At 36.4% G+C, this 19,645-nt stretch overlaps 1 pseudogene across 1 annotated transcript in view; it reads right to left on the bottom strand.

Moving 5' to 3' along the window:
- LOC149200411 (L-arabinokinase-like) overlaps window positions 1-9,101 on the bottom strand; it is a 448,322-nt pseudogene extending 439,221 nt beyond the window's left edge. The window contains exon 1 of the transcript XR_016253365.1: window positions 8,656-9,101. The product of XR_016253365.1 is annotated as an L-arabinokinase-like (transcript). The remainder of the gene's footprint in view (window positions 1-8,655) is intronic.
- Between the last annotated feature and the right edge of the window lie 10,544 nt (window positions 9,102-19,645).

Genomic DNA, 19,645 nt, shown 5'->3' with positions numbered 1-19,645 from the left:
GGTTGGATATTTCTTCGTTATGTGAGGGATTATGTGATCCCTCACAACATCCAAAATGATGCCCCTGGCTTATATCTTTTATCTTATGTTTAGCTATGTGGATAGCATCTTGAGGAACTCAAATCTCTTGGCTTGCAATGTCCCACAAACCATTCGCCATTCAAACAAGGGTGATTCGCTCCTTCCACTAACTGAAGTTTACAACCGCCTCCAACATGTTTTCATACCTCATACTTGATAATGCCATATTACCAAATCAACTTTTGCCACAAAACCCTTGAATAGCAAAATAAAAAATTTACTGCTATAAAATAATTCACTGCCATAAAATCCTTGTGATATTTGATTTCTTCCACAAAGTTTCTATAGCTCTGGTACCATGTTAAATTCTCTTATACAAGGTCTAATTTACTTTACTTGAACAATTTATAAAAAATACCAAAAAATACTTCTCTCAAATATTTCTGAAATTGCTAATAAAATAAACAATTGTATATTAACTCAAAAATAAAATGCAACGGAAATTAAATAGAGAGATCAATTACACTACAACAGCAAATTTGTTCCCATCACAATCTTCCTTTATATTATTAAACTTTGCAAAATTTTGGGTTAGACCCACAAAGAATACATAGAAAAATGCAATTGTTGGGAACCTGGAAACTCATCCCTACTAGGAAAATAGGCCTCAAGCAAATCAGCGCCTGGAAATCGACCCTCCTAAAGAAACATGACCTTGGAGAATTAGTCTTGTCTCATTAGCAAATCACCCCCCTTTATTCTCACCTTATACGACCCCTGCACACTTGGAAAATCCACCTCTCTATATATTTCGACCTCCTCCACAATTCAGCTCTCCTCTTAAGAAACTCAGCTTCCCTCTTTCATGAACTCAGCCTCCTTGAATATCTCTTGAAATTTCTTGTTGCACTTCTCCCCACTTCTCTTCAATCTAGTCAAGCCTCTCGCTCTAGAGAAAATCGCTTCCAAACAATTGTGTCTTCACCTCACCCCTAGGCTTATTTTATAGTTTCATTAGGCCAAAATCCCTAACCCTAATCTCCAAGTGATCAATGGTTGGGATTAAATCCTAAGCCTCACTTGAGATCAACAGTTGAGATTATATCTAAGTCACTTAACTAGTTTTATTATTTATCCTTATAACTATGGCATAATAGCTATGTTACCGGATCCGTCAGGACCAATGGCTGGATCCGCAAATCCCTGGATCGGAGACGGATTCGGATCCGGATCCGCAAAGATGCGCCCAGCGTCCATCTGTGGTTAAAACCATGAACGTCAACAAAGAAAATCTTAAGCTGACGTCAACGCAAAATTCTAGAATGAAAATTGAGTCGCCTGAATGAAAAAGTTAATAAGCGAATGATAAGAAATGGAATAATCAACCAACATCCACAAAACTGGAAAAATTAGCGGAGCCACCAAAATTGAAAAATTAGCGAGCATAGTGCATGGTTAATCTTCTTGATTAAGGGTTGAATCATCAAAGACCTATTTATCCATCACCTTAAGCCATCGCATTTAGAACATCCTTTAGGTGATCTAGGGAAGCCTTCCTTGTGGATCCCTTCCTTGTGGGCCAATACCACTAAAGAGCAGGAAAAAGGTTGTTGAGGTGATAATGGCAACCCTTTCTCTTGTTGCCATAAGGTCTAGCCCTACCCAATGAAGCTTTGCACCAATTTTCCATGTTTCTTGCTTAAAGAAGGTAATTGGTGTTGACTTTTCAAATGCAGTAAAGACTAGCACTTATTTACGAACACTGATAATTACTTCTAATGATTATATGTCTTCTTTTAGCATTTATAAATCATATGAAGCCAAAATTTAGCATAGTGCATGGTTAATCTTCTTGATTAAGGGTTGACATCATCTTTCTTTTGCTGTTTATACATACCTAATAGCCATAGAAATCAATTTCCTAGCCTAACCCTAGTCTCTATTGGAAGGCCTCTTCCTCGGCTGCTATATGACATTGTGTACCTTATTATTGCATATCAAGCAAACCCTAATTTATAGTAGCATGATATTCGATCTAGGCATAGAGTATTTGAACCCTAGTAAAAAACATATAGACCTTTCTAGGCCCTGCTAGTACTCTAGCCCATATCAAAGACTTATTTATCCATCACCTTAAGCCATAGCATTTAGAACATCCTTTAGGTGATCTAGGGAAGCCTTCCTTGTGGGTCAATACCACTAAAGAGCAGGAGAAAGGTTGTTGAGGTGATAATGGGCAACCCTTTCTCTTGTTGCCATAAGGTCTAGCCCTGCCCAATGAAGCTTTGCACCAATTTTCCATGTTTCTTGCTTAAAGAAGGTAATTGGTGTTGACTTTTCAAATGCAGTAAAGACTAGCACTTATTTACGAACACTGATAATTACTTCTAATGATTATATGTCTTCTTTTAGCATTTACAATTTCTTCATCAAGCAATTACGCTTTCAGAAATTCAAACATACAAGAATAAGAAAAAGTAGAGATCACAATGCACAAAACCAACACAATGTTTACCCTGGGAAAACCCACTTGGGGTAAAAACCCAACAATTCTTTCCTTAGAGAATCAAATTCAACAAGACATATCAAAGTCAAAACTATGGACAAACTGACCAACAAGAGCATCGAATCAAATTCAACAAGAGCTATCAAAGTCAAAGCTATAGACAAACTGACCAACAAGAGCATCCTCCAAGTGTCCAAGTTAGCCCTCTTCAATGTAATGGCAATCACAAGAGAATAGGGAACTCTTGCTTCCTCTTCCACAAAGAAGTATCACAAGAGATGTGGCCCTTTTTACACAGAGATAAACCTCAAAAGCTCGACCCTTTTCCACAGAGTCCCGGCCTCCTTCAACAAAGAGTTTAGGCCTCCTTGCATAGTGATGTTTCGTCCTCTTTGTACAAAGATATAGTTCAGAATTTTGGCCCTCTTCCACAAATATGAATCACAAAAATTTCAGCCCTTCTTGCATAGATATAATCACAGAATTCGGCTCTCTTCCTCAGGGTACAAATCATAGGAATTTTGTCCTTTTGCACTGGGATGGATACAGAACTTTCGACCTCCTGGATCCACAGTAATTCAGCCTCTTAGCACAGAACCACAACACAAATATGCTCGATCTTTCCAAGACACATATCATAGAGAAAATTTGGCCTTTCAAGACACTTCTATGCCTTTGATCGACTCCTTGACATGCTTCGTATGCCCAAAAATGTATTGCTTGATGCTCAAAGCAAGTTGTGCTTGGAGAGGAGGATGAACATCTTCAATATATAGTGAATTCATGGGTCGAATGGGTGCCAACACTAGCTGAGCCGACTTGTAGGAGAGAGGGCCGACTTGAACACTTGTGGTGCCAAAACAAATGTTCAAAAAATTGAATTTTGTCTTTTTGATAATACGAAAATTTGATTTTCTCATGAGCATGAAGAGCATGCTTTATATGAACAAGTACATCAATAAATATATCAATATGAAGATCGACCATAGCTGCAAAATTCAACAATTGGTGACAAGATCCCAATTCAAGGTATTTTACCATAGATTAATGAAGAAGGGAAAATCATGCTAGAATCAAAAAGCAATCCTTGAAACAAGGATTAAGCAACTATAAAATCGAACAATTACTGAGTACCTCATCAAGTGGAAGAACCTACCAATGAAATATGCGACATGGGAAGATGAGTTCTTCATGTAGAAACATCTACAGCTAACCAAGTGTTATGGACAACACTTGTTTGAAAGGGAGGGGCATGTTAAGCCCTAGATGAAGCCCCATGTTAAGTATAAATCCCCACATAAATCCTTATGTATTGAGTTATTATATTTCTATTGTTTTATTAGTATTATCGGCTAGACCCTTTAATTGTAAGTGTATCTTTTGTCTCACACATACACTAAGGCCTAGTTTTAAAATCATCTCATTCTTCTACATTTTTCCTTCCCTCTCTATTTTTACGCTATTTTGGTGTTTGTTGTCTAACAAGCAAATACTACAATTGGGAGGAATGTCCCTCCCTCATATGCAGCCAGTTGGTGACATTTCCTCATAAGAAAAAGTTGTATGGTTTCCTTGTTATTATTTGTGTTATATCGATGTAATAATTGTTTAAAATGATGTGCATGTGAATAAATTGTATGTTGTACAATTTTGTATTATTTACCTATGAATTTCATGAGTTTGCTTGTCATATTGCATACATATTTTCATCGTATAATAAGACAAAATGTATTACGATATTAGAGTTGTGTTAATTGTGGAATTGTGGTAGAATTCATGGAAAATTGTAGAAAATCCTAGTGCCCTGCCATCCTAGCAAGCAAATGGTTTGTTGGGTATATACAACAACAAGCCTCTAAATGGCCTATAGAATCCAAAAAACAACACGCCACAAGCTACTAGCCAACTACACACCACTGATCAACACGATCAATCATTTAACTCATCAACATTCTTGGAAATGGGATCCTCAACATGAACTACAAGACCATTCTTTACCTTGAACTCGTCAAACTCCTCAAGAATCCAAAAAACAATATGCTACAAGCTACTAGCCAACTACATACCACTGATCAACATGATCAATCATTTAACTCATCGACATTCTTGGAAATGGGATCCTCAACATGAAATACAAGACCATTCTTTACCTTGAACTCGTCAAACTCCTCAAGCACATCTATAGTAGTACTAGTAGCAACACTAGAACTTGGGTTTGGGGAGGGGCTTTATGTAACTGCATTTTAGGGTTTAGAGGCAGAATAGGGTGGAATTAAGTTTTTTTTCAGTTCTTTTTTTGTTTTTGGGGTCAAGACTCAAAACCCCACGTAGCCATGCCCAGACCAGAATACAGTATAGCAAAAATAAATACATGTACGGGAGAAATGAATACATGAGAAGATGAACCAGAATCCTTTATCTTTCTCATTAAATTCATAGGCCAACGACCTCAGCCTAAACATAGACATTTCCAGAATTTTCTCCAAAACCAATGCCCAGCCCGCCTTCTTCCGGTTTTCTCTGCTACACGAACCCAGTACTCACTCCTCCCGCCCCTAAATTACAATTGTTTCTTTGAATTTATTGTGCTCATAGCCTATATATCCTAGGTAATGATCCCCAACTTGTTACAGATCCCAAGCCCAGAATGCCTTCGAGTCATCTCTCGATGCGATTCACTGAGAATTTCAAAGTTCAGACGCTGGCCGTCAGATTTTCTTTTTATGTTTAAATGGATCATTCCCCGTCATTGATGAAGGCAATTTCATTACCATAAATCGGCGTCGACTAATTTCTATCGGTCAAAATAATCAGTGTTGTGAAAATCGCGATAAAATCGCAATTTTATCGTTTTATCGCGATTTTTTTGATAAAACGATTTTATCGCGATTTTTATACGAATTTATCGCGGGTAATTTTTTTTGCATGATTTTTATGAAATTATCGCGATAATTTAAATTCGAATTTATCGTGATAACAATCGAAATTATCGTGGGGGTCTCCGACAACGAGGTTTTATAATGTTTTTTTTTTTGGTTTTTTTATGAAATCATTTGCACAGTCGGGGCAGCGAGGTTTTATAAGGGATGCTAAATGTTCGAAATGCAATTTTTTTTAAAGAAACAAATAATTTTTGAGTGGGGCAGCTTAATGATCAAGTCTAGGCCCTAGTATTGATATGCTATTCATGGTAATGTTAAATTCTTAAAGTAAAAGGATGAAAATGAAGATTAAGGAGAATGAAAATGAAGATTAAGGAGAATGTCACTTTTACTTAAATTTTTAACATTACCATGAAATTACTCGGGATGTTTGAGAGTGGTTCCGGCCTCATTGGATTTCATATGGAGAAAGTAGAATTTTAGATTTCATTCAAAATGCAGCAGACTTATCAGTTTTTCAGGATTTCAGGATTGGGAGATTGTAATGTTTCTAGGTGACACCACCTGCCCGGGCTACCCCTGCCACCAATAGAGGATGTGGTCTACCTCCTATAGCTCCTACTTCTAGTTTTTCAGCTTCTAGAGCATAGCAGACTCCACTGCCGACTCCACCAGCACCAGCATCTACATCTAGAGGGAAAGGGAAAGCTGTGGCATTTTCTCGCAAGAGGGGTAGAGGAAATCAATAGGATTAGACTTTAGCTATTTTCTTCATTTTATTGTATATGACATTATGACATGATGAGATACATTATTATATTTTTTGTTGATATTTTGAGGCTGAGGAGTCAGGACTTACTATTTAGGACATGATTCAATGTTATGTGTGATTTTAGCACTAGAAATGATATTAAACATCTTATATATTAGTTCTTTTATCATATCTATGTGTCAATGTATTTATTTTATGTTGTAGATGGTTTAGATATTAAAAAAAATTGAAAAAAAAAAGAAAAAAAAAATTGTACCAAACAATTTTTTCCCGATTGTTTCCCGATAATTACAATTTTTTCCTCGCGCCGATATTATCCCGATAACGATTAATGCAACATTGAAAATAATACATCATGTAACTGCTGGCATGTCATCATTATTTTCCGCAGGCAGTTCTTTAGGCTCCCCTGACAGTTACCAAGTGACAAAAACCTTAACCAATGAATGGTTGCTTGTCATGCATCCCAGCACAGTTGGACATCGGGATCAACAGGGAAACTTTTTTTTGCGTGGTTACACAAAACTCCGCTATGAGAATGAACCGTCAATATTGGAGTCATCTAATAGCAAGTGATGTATTATCCGATTCCGTTAATGAAACATTCTGCTCAATGAACCTTTGACATATGCTCCCACAGCAATGGTGGTTCATCGGAATTTCTCAAAGTTCCTCCATCAATGCCTCGGCTTTCTTTCCGTTGCTCCCAGTCGCAATTTCTCATGCCATCGACCCTGTACTGGAGAACTCATAGCTATGAAGAGATCCTGAATTTGTAAACAAAACTAGAAACTTCAGCAGAAATACAAAAATTGGAGACAATTTTTTTGGGGTTGTGCAGGATCGCTATTGAAGTGGGGATGCTCCTGCATCACGGCATCCTTAACGATACCTTCACACTCAATACTCTTGGAATAAACTTCATGGCAGAGTGGCAATCATGATATACATCAAGGCTTTTCGTCATTCAAACAGGTACGTTGGACTACAAGGCAATCAAGCTTCAAATTTGGGATGTTGCAGGGCAGGAACGATTCAGGGCCATAGCAAGCAGCAATTTCCCTAAAGCTTAAGGAAAATTTTGTCAGACACGAGCAATTTAAGTTTTAACAATGTCCGGCAATAGCTTACAGATAGCTTAGTGATAATGAACTAGCGTAGCCATACCGCTACCTCTTCCTCCCTAGCCAAAACGCCTTTGGTATTTTCATGGGTACATCGGATCACGGCGCTGAAGCTCTCTCTGAGAACAAGGCAGGGACGGGCATCAATGAACTTGGTCCGCAAAAGAAAAACCATAATAACACTGAAAGTGAAGAAGGGCGCGTATATCGTGAAGCCTTGGTGCGGAAACGCGGAGGCCGACCCGCCGGATCTAAAAGTAAATCGAAGCCACCAACTCTCATAAATCGTGCAAACTCTTTGCGAGTGCAGAGAATTGAGATCCCAGCGGGTACAATGTGATCTAGAGAGTGGTGAATTATGCTCATTGGGGTGGTGTTTGTATTTGGAGTGACAATATTAATCGCCATGTAATTTTAGTTTAAAGTTAGAAAGCCCTATCTCACCATTCTGGAACCTTTTATCCAATAACAATATAGACCAGCACCTCCTATCCAATTCCAATATTTACCGGCGTATCTTTGTAATAAGCGAGTGACAAAAGAACCTCCTATCCAATTCCAATATATAGCAGTTTACCTTTGCAATATGCGAATGACAAAAAGAGCTGTCAATTCCATTATATATTAGTGTATCGGTGTCATTAGCAAGTGACAAAGAGAGTTGGCTTCCAGTAGGAAAGCAAATATAGTTGAAAAGAAAAAGAAAAAATTCCGCACAAAGCTTACTGTTGTCATTACAAGCTTTTCAGGTCCCATTTTGTGATCCATCTTTAGGGCTTTCAGATTCCAAAAAAGTTCAACAACACTTTGTTATTAGGGTTTCGATTAATTAGATACTGACCAGGAGTAATACTTGAACATCTCCGCTGGAAATTCAGTAAATATTTATTAGAGTTATTGATTAAATTTTCTCCTTACCTATTTCCATTATCTTGATGATGGACCTATCTTGATCCAAAAACCGACTCTGATAATAAAACCAATGCATTTTACCCTGAATTTCGACTTCAAACAAACTATAGACGTTGACGTTGCTAGTAAGCTGGTAGCAAGTATAAACTGATGTATTTTATATTATGTTTATATTAAAAATAACTAACAAACAAACAAACAAAATCTTTTAAAGACATTCTGTGAAGGGCTTACGAAGTCGTTACTGAATTGCAGCATTTCATATAAGGAGATGCATGGATTATAACAAACAAAATAACCTGAATTATGAACTCACAAATAAACAGAGAAGTTCACAGTGATGTGAACTTGCTATAAATAGCCTGCAAAAGATGGAAAATAGAGGAAAAATTTACTGCACATTGGCAGAAAATTATGGAAAGAATGAAAAATAAATACCTCGACGACTCGGGTCGCGTGGCCGAATCCGTGGCCAGTCACATAATACGCGAATTTCAGATGGAGAGTCTCTGCAGGGATTCGATCCTCCGACCTCCCGTCCATCCTGTGCGTTATGGGAATATTCGAAGCTGGATGTGAAATGGCGAATGCGATTTGATCGGCTGTAATGAGCAACAATTGAATTTAAGTCCCCGGGAAAAATGAGTAAGTAGGTTGAGATAAACACGGTATTCTTATTGGGAATGGGTAAGAATGGAAGCCAACCTGGAGATTGCTATCAGCAATGGATAAAAAGCAGAATAAAACTCACAGATGGATGGCAATCGACGAGGGAGGGATCAAAATGGATGAAAATGATGCAATGCTGTATATTTAAAATAATTCTCTTGTATTTTTTCCGCGGGAAGCTAAGAACTGTACACTCTGCGTGTTTTGAGATTTTATCGCCCGATGGATATCTCCTCGCCTTAATGTGAACTCGTCTACACTTCGAGATAAGAGGATAATAAATAAATTAATAATATTATGGTTTTTCTACATACTTTGGATTGATTACATTACGGATTAAATATGGGTAAGTTAAATTAATAAAGTATTAAAGGATTACACTAAGAATATGGGTAAGTTAAATTAATAAAGTATTAATTGGTAAGTTAATGTGATTAATTAGAAAGTTAAAAAAAAAAAAGGAATTACATATTTTACACGGATTACTTTATTAAATAAAATTGGTTTATACATTAATTTTTTTATATAATTATAATATGAATTTATTAGAATTGGAATAATCTCAAATCTTTAAAAAATGTGGGAGTCATGTGGCATGAATCTAATTTAATTTAAGAAAAATTACACATTTTATTGTAAAATTGATTATTTTACTAAATAAAATTTAGTTATATATTAATTGGTGGGCAGGGAGTCGTGGCATGAATTTAATTAAGCAAATTTTTCGGTAGAAATCACATAAGAGAAATTTCCAAACGGTGGGCCAAAAATTTCTCTTATCTTGAATACAGAAATGAATTTAATTGTTTAAATTCATTAAAAGACAGTGTAATCTAACAAACTTTGTAACACACCATAGTCATTGATAAGTCTTAAGATTAAGCATATGTTGAGCATATTCCCTTGAAAATCAATTTAGGTTGTTAATTAAAAAAAAAAAATCAATAAATCCTCATCCACCTTAAGTTAGGTTGAAATAAGAAGCCTTCGGCCATTAGTAATATTATAGTGGCATAGTCTAACAAAATGGCATTTTTCATCACCATTTTTCAATTAATTTTAATCAAAATCTTACATAGATTTTTAAAAAATTGAGTCCAAATTGTCTAAGGTGCATAATTTGAGTGCCCAAAGGGTTTTTCACGGTATTGAATCCATTTATGCATTAAAAAAATGTATTTTAAAGAACAACAAATCTTGAAATTGTATTGCCAAAATTTGGTGAATTCAGATGAAAAAAACTATTTCCTATATAAATTAGACTAAGTCATATTATAGTTATAAGATAATAAATTAATTAATAATATTATCTTATTTATGGTTATGAATTAAATTTATCTAAATATATTTTATTTCTCAAAATTTTAATCTTTATCCTTGATAGGGTGAGAACAGGGTAGCACGTGGAGGTCGCCTCCCATGTGTGAAAACAAGTGGATACGTTGGGAGGGATGGGCCTCCCGATCCCTTCACATGCACCAGGACAGGTACCGCTTTAATGTCAGTCGTTCGTGTGAGCAATTATTCAATGTCTGTGTGTGGGGGTGGTGGAGTGTTAAGGCAACGCGCGATGAATGCACCAGGCATTCGTCTCTGCATTTAGATATGGTGTTGGGAGTTGTGGTGGTTGTTGGGAAGGAGGAGGAAGCGTCGGAGGTCGACGCTCATTGGAAACAGAGTGTGGTTGCTCATTGTGGAAATATACAAGGGTAGTGGGCTCGTTTGGTCCTTGCGGCTAGGAATCCTAGTTATTGGTGGCAGAAGGAAAGACTGGGCACAGAAGAAAAACTCCTCGCAGTCTAGAGGTAACCTGTTTTGCCTCATTCTTACAGGGTGGTGGAGCTCGTCGATAAGGAAACCCCACAACGGGAGGAGGAAGCCCAATTGCCCCTGCTCTAATAGGGCCTGGTGCGTTCGCCTATGGTTTCTAGTTGTCGAATTTGGTAGGTGGTGGCCAATTTTGTGCTTGTCTCGGGACAAAAACAAATCCCCTATCCTTGGGTAGCGCTCCATCATTGATGGTATTCTGGAAGGTGGAGGTGTCGGGATTATCTGGTGGTGGTAGTTCTTCATGGGTAGAAGGAGCCATCTTGGTGAATTCGTGTTATTCTAAGTGGTGGTGCTCGGGCCTTCTGTCTACGAGGAGTGTTCTTTCGGGTGGAAAGTCTGGTGTTTGGTGCCTATTCTAGGCGTGCCTTCGTCGTGGGAAGCTATGAAACCATTGGCTCAAAGGAGGTGCTCTTCCTCCCCTACTGCCCTTGCTTCTGAAGGGGTGACAAACCAGGCTCTGGTGATAATGACGCCCCGTTGAGGTGGCAAAACAGTTGGCCGTGCACGAAAAGGCAATGTAAGTGTGAGAGGAGGACGTGGAGGTGGCAAGCAGGGGTGAGCAGAGTTGAAGGGTCACACGGCCGTGGGCAAACTCGCAGGGGCGGCGGCACCCATGGTGGCAAGGCGAAGCGTGTGCCGGCAGCACTCGAGGCTCAGGAGGGATAGGCTCTCCAGCACTGGTGCCTGGAGAACTGTCGCGCTCTCATTGCCAATTTGATAGACAGGGTGGATGTTGCAGAACGAGTTCGTCACGAGGAGCATGCGGTGCAGATGGTCTCTCTGGAGTAGTTGCATTACTTTCAAAGTAAACTTCAGGATAGACTGGTTGTGCTCTGGCGACGGCAAAACCAACTCACGAAGAAAGTAGAAAAGCTGAAGACATGGATGGTGCACTACAAAGGACACATTTAATGTGACTTATACCCTCCTCTGCCTCTTAGAACGGACTTGGATAACCCTGCATCCATTACATCAGACGACTAGTATGATTTCTGGCGTTTTTTACGTTTTAACTATGTTTTGGTGCCTATGGCCCAACAGTTTAAGGATGATATCCTTAGCTACTTTTTTGTATTTTTGTCATCAGGTGAACTTTTTGATCTACAAACCCAATCAAAGTAAGACCATTTATTTTGAGACAGACTCTATATACTCCTTTTTCAAACATTAATAAACTATTAACTTACAAAAAAAAATCTTTAAAAATTATTATCTTTTATTGCACTGAATAATTTATTATTAAACTAAGTAAGCATTTTTCCCTCTATTAATTATTATTTTAGTTTGTTTAATTAATTATTATTTTAGTTTATTTAATTAATTAATTTGTTGAGTGAATTGGCAAGGGTATGATAGAATTTTTTTCATTATCATCTCAGTTTATTTAATTAAATAATTTGTTGAGCATGGCAAGTTTATCATAAATATTTTTGGTTTTTGGTTTTCCTTTTAATGATTATGACCATGTATAATTTATTATTTTTTAATTGTTGAAATGATACATGTTAATATTTTATGAATTAATGTGTTGAAGTAAAAATAGATATCTTTATTAATTACTTAATGTAAAGCGTTTTGTTTGAAAGTTTTATTTTGTTTAAAGGTTTTTTTTTCTATTACTCTGGAAAAAGATTATATGAGAATTTATTTTGTGTCACTAGTCTCTTTGAGGGAACATTGGAACCACTAGAATAGATATAATATTTTGGTGTTATATCATGTGCTTCTCATTAGAGTATCAGATATAGTTGTAAAATTATAGGTACCATGAAAATTATAAGTTTGTTAATTAGTGTTATAAAATTTATTTAATAATTTCATATAGGGTTTTGTCATTGTTTTTGTGATTCAAATTGAGAATGAGCTGACCTAATATTCCAATAATCATAATTTCATATAGGGTTTTGTCATTGTTTTTGTGATTCAAATTGAGAATGAGCTGACCTAATATTCCAATAATCCTTTTGCTAAAAAGACAATACCAAAAAACTGATACTAACCTATTCTTTAATTAGACAGAGAATCTGGATCAAATCGTTTGAGGATGAGCACAACCCGAGAATCTGGAAAGACAAAATACTTGGTGTCGATGACGTGGAGCCCAGTCACGAACTCTACTGACGTGTAGCTTGGTGACTGCCCAAACTCGAACCCAGGTTAACGGTGTACTTATTCCCTTGCTGACGCTTCTCTGTGCATTCTTGAAGGGAGTATGAGTCCGCAGTGTGCCCTGTCGACATGCCATGACCCCAGAGTCGCCGAATAGACCAAGAACCCTGTGAGCCAAGCACTCAATCGACCGAGTGCCCAGTGAGACCCTTCACGCCTAATTACGACCTCTGCATGATATGTTGTCTTCCCAAGTGCAGGCCTGAGTGAAATTGCGGCCAATTGAGGTGAATTGTGGCCGATTGTTGCTTCTGAGAGGCAAATCGATGTTTCCACCCTGAGCACCGACGAGTGATGAAGCTACTGGTGCACCGAAGAGGAGCCTTGAAGACTGGCCGCTCACCCTCGATGTCCATACTAGCACCGAATCCCTGACTCGATGGAAATTGGGTGAATAAGTGGAGGGAACTTGAACTTGAATATGTCTTCTTATTACTTCTCATGTTTTCTTCATCCAACAATTATACATTTACTCAATCATTCAAGGAAATAGGAAATAGAGATGATAATGAGACAAGAGACCTTCAAAATTAGGTTAATGACCAGGGAAAAAACCAACAATCTATAAAATTAGATCAAAATGAGATATATCCAAATCAAGAACTAATACCAAACTGCCACCAAGATACTAAGTCAAATCCTCCTCCAAGTCACCTCCAAAATTCAAATTCATCGCTGGTCAAACTACTTCAAATATGGTCAAACTTTAGAATTTTGGACCTACAACTAGGGCCGAATTTTGTCCTGCAACTACCTCAGAAAATTTCAGCCTTTTTCCATAGAGAGATAGTCCTTCACATTTGTGAGTTGTAGTAGTCAAATATCTGGTTAATTAGGGGAATATCCTTCTTGTTTTTACTTGCTTTCTCTCTCCTTTGACTCAACTTCTTCTCTTATTCGCTTGGTTCAAAAATGATTCTTGTGATGATGAGTGAATGAGCTCCAAAGATGTCAAACTTGTCTCTTATATATAACTATCTAGGAGGGTCGAATAGGTGCCACTTGGAGGGCTAGGAATACTTGTCCAAGGAGGGCCAACTTGGTAATCTTGTAGACTTATGACTCTTAATAAAAATTCAAATTCTCTTTCTTTTAAATGTCCAAATGATACATGACATAAATAATTTTTCTTTTTGACTCAAAATGAATTATTTCAACTATAGCATGAAGAACATGCTTGACAAAATATAATAAATACATCAATGATAAATATACATTATGAAGATTTAACCTAGTTACAATTTCAACACTTCCTCTTAACTAGGGAGGTATTCATAATGATTCATCAAGATATTCTCAAGTTGAAATATTCTATAAGAAAGGATCCAAGTTAATAAGCATCGTTATAACATCATCATGAGTACCATTGTCAAATTACTAAGGCCTTGACAAGTAAGCTCTATCTCTCCACTAGATCAAAGCACAATGATGGGAGGAATTCAATAGGACACCACACAACGGAATTCAATAGGACACCACACAACTACCTCTCCAAGGCACATAATCCACCTAGGTTCCCCATAGTATGTCCTCCACAGGACCATTACCTAATTTGGTGTCACAATACTTGACAAAAGGAAATGTCTATCCACCAGACCATTCTTAAACTGGGTCAATATACTTGACTTAGGGTGTTAGTTCTAATCAATCACAATACATGACATAAGAATTTCAGTCCATGATGCTTATCCAATCTGCCATTCTCCCTATCCAAGTCCATGAACTTGACATAGGGTGTTAATCTTAATCAGTCATTGTACATGACCGAAGGAGAAAATAGGTGTCCATCCTCACCCCCTCTTAATTTGGGAGGAGTTATCCACATGCCCAAGCTTATCTTGGAATTACTATAGCTTCCTTACATTAACTACATGTTCATCCATGGAGATCTATTGTAGCTTCTCGACTCCCATCTATACCACATCTAGAATCTTAATGTGCTTCAGCCTTTCATGAAAAACTAGGTTCTCTTGAAAATATTCATATAACTTTGATCATTACAAAGTATTATGGTCGAATCCAACGCGTCATTAGAAAGTCCATCAAACATCTTTATAGAGCCAAACTGCTTCACAAATAATTGCATAAACTATCATATCTTCTACCTTCATAGTCCTTAGTGCAACAAAATCCTAATTCATGTTCTTGAAAGAAACCATACTAGATGCCAAGCAAAAATAATCACTAGTAATACCTTTTCCTATCATCAACATTGCTAGTCCAATTAGTGTATCCTTGAATCAAATGTATCAAGGAACCAATCAACTACTAGTACAATGATGGATCAATAAGATAAAAACTTCTCATCTTCTTCAAATTTTTTTGTCATAGATCTACAATCCATCATTCCAAACTTTTGAAGAATCTTGATCACATGCTTCCTTTGATCAAGAAATATTTCACTAGTTTTCTATCAAACTTCAGTTCCCAAGTAACAGTGTATCAATCCAAAATCATACATGTTAAATTTTTCTTTGCAATTTCTTGTCCCCTAACTCATGAGTCCTTATTAAATCATTCAATCGATCCCAAAGTACAAGGTCTACTTTTATCATGAGACTCCTTTTTCATGTCCTTCAAGAATATGTGGTAACCCTTCCAATTGAGGCAAACATATTATCATGAAATTCTTTCTTTTACTAGGATAACCTTATTAAATCTTGCTTTATTGACTTCTTAGTCATACTTCAAGAAATTTTATAGACCATTGATTTAGATATAGAATTCTTAGCACGTTCTTTGCTTTTCTCCTCTTTTATCAAATCCTTGGCTGCCTTTATTATATACTTGTAAATTTTAGCCTGCTTTAGATAATCATGATGAGATTGTCTTCTTTTCTTAGAGACACAAGAGTTTCTACCATATTAGAGTTTGTAGGAGAATTTATTCTTGAATGCAACTGCTTTCTTCAATCAATTGATATTTCTACTAGACTTTTTATGTAATAGTAAAAGAGGCTTATTCTCATAAGAATATATACATACTTCAAATGATTGATTCTTTCTGTAGATGACTAATAGAACTCTCTTAATTTCAATCCCCTTTAACTAATATAGACAAAATTTTATTTGAGAAACCCAAATATACTAGCTCTTATAGGTTACATAACTATCTTGTCATTAATAAGTTATGCTCTAACTATCATCTTCTAAACATGAAACAAAAAGTAAACGTTTACTTCAAACTTGGTACAAGAGTGGTTGTAGGATTATTGATATGTACACCTTTCATGTTCTTCATTAAATTTAATAATAGAGGTCCTTGTGATTTTTCATCCTTGGGTTTCTTCAAATCTTCTTCATCTTTAGCTATTGATGCTTCATATATTTCTTTGCTCTTTTTTTCTTATGGTTCTTAGGAAAATCTCTTTTTGTTTTTACTTGCTTTCTCTCTCCTTTGACTCAACTTCTTCTCTGCTTTGCTTGGTTCATAAATGCTTCTTGTGATGATAAGTGAATTAGCTCCAAATAAGTTGAACTTCTCTCTTATATATATCTATACATGAGGGTTGAATAGGTGCCACTTGGAGGGCTGTGCTAACTTGTCCAAGGAGGTCCGACTTGGTCATATTGTAGACTTATGACTCATAATAAAAATTCAAATTCTCTTTCTTTTTATGTTCCAAATGGGACATGACATAAATAATTTTTCTTTTTGAATCAAGATGAATTCTTTTGACTCTAGCATGAAGAACATGCTTGAAAAAATATAATAAATATACTTTATGAAGACCTAACTTAGTTACAATTTCGACACATAGGTTTGTCGTGATTTTTTCTTCCTAGTCGTCCTTGTCAATATTGCATATTTTTGTAAGTCCTTTGTAAAATGTCTTATTAAATTATTTTTGCGTTGTTAGCTTGTGGGTGGTATGTTGTTGTTTTCTATGCTCAACCAAAAAATTTTGTAGTATAGTTTTGATTGTACCATTGACGAAATGTGTACTCCTCTCACTAATTAGAGTAAGGGGGAAGCCAAATCTTATTACTATATTTTCATAAATGAATTTGGAAACAATTTCCTTCGTACAAGATTCAACTAGGTCTGCTTCCACCCACTTTGTCAAGTACTCCATTGCTGTAATGATATATTTTGCACTTGTTTTCTTAGCTTTGGGAAATGGACTGACAAAGTCGACCACGGGTTTACGGAGTGGAGAAAAAATTGATTTCTCAACGACTATTAACCAAGTTCTTGAAAAATATCGCATTTTTGGACTTGTGTTTAATAATCTCCAAACAACGTTGGCCACCATAATTTGGCTTGTTGAATTTTACTTCTGGTTGTATCTCTTTGATAATGTCCACCAACACCTACTTTATGAGCTTCATCTATTATGAATTTCCTCTCATGTTCTAAAACACACCTTCAAAGAATCTCGTCAATGCCCATTTTGTATAATTTACCATTTATCAATGAAATGGTGCTGCTTTGATCGCTAGATATTTCTTTTTCTTTTCAAATATACCATTAGGTGCTTTCCCTATATGTAAGAACTAAGTGATTTCTATCAATTATGTAGCAATTTCTTTGAATTTGAATGAGTGTGCATCAAGTAAGTCATCACCAAGTTTTATTAAATCATCCCCTATCTCCAGTTGGTAGAAAGGATTAGGCCCGATGTTCTTCTTACCAAATTGACCTATTACTTCAAATTTGAAATACTAGAATAACATTAACCATTGAAAGATCTAAATTTGATGGACTATTTTATTGAAAAGGAACCTTAATGCTTGATGGTATGTAGAAAATATGAAATTATTTTTTAGAAGGTAGTGGCCAAATTTATGGAGAGCGAAGATCATAGCAAGTGGCTCTCTTTCTGTCGTTGAATAATTTCGTTTGACTTTATTTAGTTTTCGACTAGCGTAACCATTTTGATGGTATATGGAATCACTATTGGGATGTGCTAGTACAACCTTGAATACGATGTTAGATGCATTTTTAAGTACATGGAATTTCTTCAATCAGTCGAGGAATTTTAATATAGGAGCTTTGAACATCTTTATGTTAAGCAGTTGGATAGAGTCGTCACATTATTTAGTCCAAATATATGGGACATCCTTCTTTAGTATTTCATTAATTGGGAAAGTGATGTCAAATTAATTTTGAATAAACTTCTTGTAATATCGTGTATGCCCCAGAAATATCTCGATCCACTTTTGGTTAACATGGGGTTTTAAATCAAGGACCAGTTATTTTTTCCGTGTCAATGTTGATCCCATCCTCAAATAGTACACCCCAATAATATTCCTATTAGAGTAGAAAATATACATTTCTTATATTGAGATACAATTGGATTTGTCTACATATTTCTAACATGAGTATTAACCATTGGATATGATCTTTTAACAATGTATATACAGTCCAATTGTCAAAGTAGAGTGCCACCGTCTTGTAAATATATTCTTGAAATGCCTTGACTACTATTCTAGAGAAAAATGCTAGTGCATTTTTCAAACCAAAAGGCATTACTTTATATGCAAAAGAGCCAAATTTGGTAACAAATGTAGCTTTTTCCCATTCTTCTTTTGCAATGGGTACTTTTTTTAGAAACTGAATTCGGATATTCCACAGTTTTCATCTTTAATTTGTCGACATTTCGAGTCTAGACCAAGACTCATCATCATGACTGATTTACAAAGAAGAGAGACAATAGCAATAAATATGGTTATGGTTGTGTGAGATGTCAAGTTCGTAAGACGACCATCTAAATGATTTGAAATGTGATTAATTAAAGGGTATTAATTAAATATGGTGTGAATCTTCTTTCTAGAAGACGAGGATCAACTCCCAGTTAATCTTAGCCTTTGATTATGTTTCAATCTTGGTCGTTGGTGCTCAAATGAGAGATTATAAGAAGGAGCTTGATGGGCACTTGGAGAACACACCAAGATAGTGAGATCTAGAGATCAAATTTCTCAAGAGTAGCAGCACTGAGTTGCCAGAGAGATATCGAGTGATCTTCTTGCAGTGAGGGGCAGGGATAGTAGACTGGAGGGGATTTTTCCAGTTTTGGAGAGTGCAAGGCAGAGAAGGCAACGAGAGGTTCAAAGAGGTAGCACAGTGCTTCAGAGGGAGTTTGTAATTTTGTTGGGAGTAGTCGAGATCTAGTGCCGAAAGACAGGGTGTGAGACCAAAGAGTCATACAGTCAAGTTCCAGTTAGAAAAACGATTCACAAGAGGGGTGACACAGTTCGTAGAGGTTGTGATGCAGTGACTGCGCAGAGGCAACGTGGGGCTAGCCATCTAGAGTCTGGATAAGATTCAGATTGCCAGTGACAATATACAGATATTTCTCACTACCTCTTTGCCAGTTTATTCTCTGTATCAGATAACCACTTTGGGAATCCAATGATTTGTACTTAGATTACTATTGCATAATAATCAAATCCTCAGCTGCTGCACCAGTTTTCCCACATTGTTATCAGTCGAGAAACAATAGTGTAATTGTGTATGTGTATATTTCTATCCTATGTAGTATTTTGTTTCCGTGGTATTTTATGTTGTGAATCTTGAAGTAGATTTTATTTCGATGTTTACTATGTAACATTGTAAATAACTTGATTTAGAAATTAATAAGAAGGAGAAATTTAATCAGTTGCTACAGTAGGGATTTAGGTCACCGAATTTTCACATGGTATCAGAGCACAAATTGTAAGCCGGAGAGCTCATAGCAGAAGAGGAGAAGGACATTCGAATTTCTGCGTAGGTAGTAATTCGAAACCCCAGGGGAAGCATATTTCCTTGGCCAGAAGGT

This window comes from Pinus tabuliformis, chromosome 2_1 (assembly GCF_031772625.1).
Source record: "Pinus tabuliformis cultivar Carrire ecotype Pingquan chromosome 2_1, CPIR1, whole genome shotgun sequence".
NCBI lineage: Eukaryota > Viridiplantae > Streptophyta > Pinopsida > Pinales > Pinaceae > Pinus > Pinus tabuliformis.
Note: the sequence above shows the minus strand (reverse complement) of the source record. Positions and strands in the feature narration are given on the sequence as shown.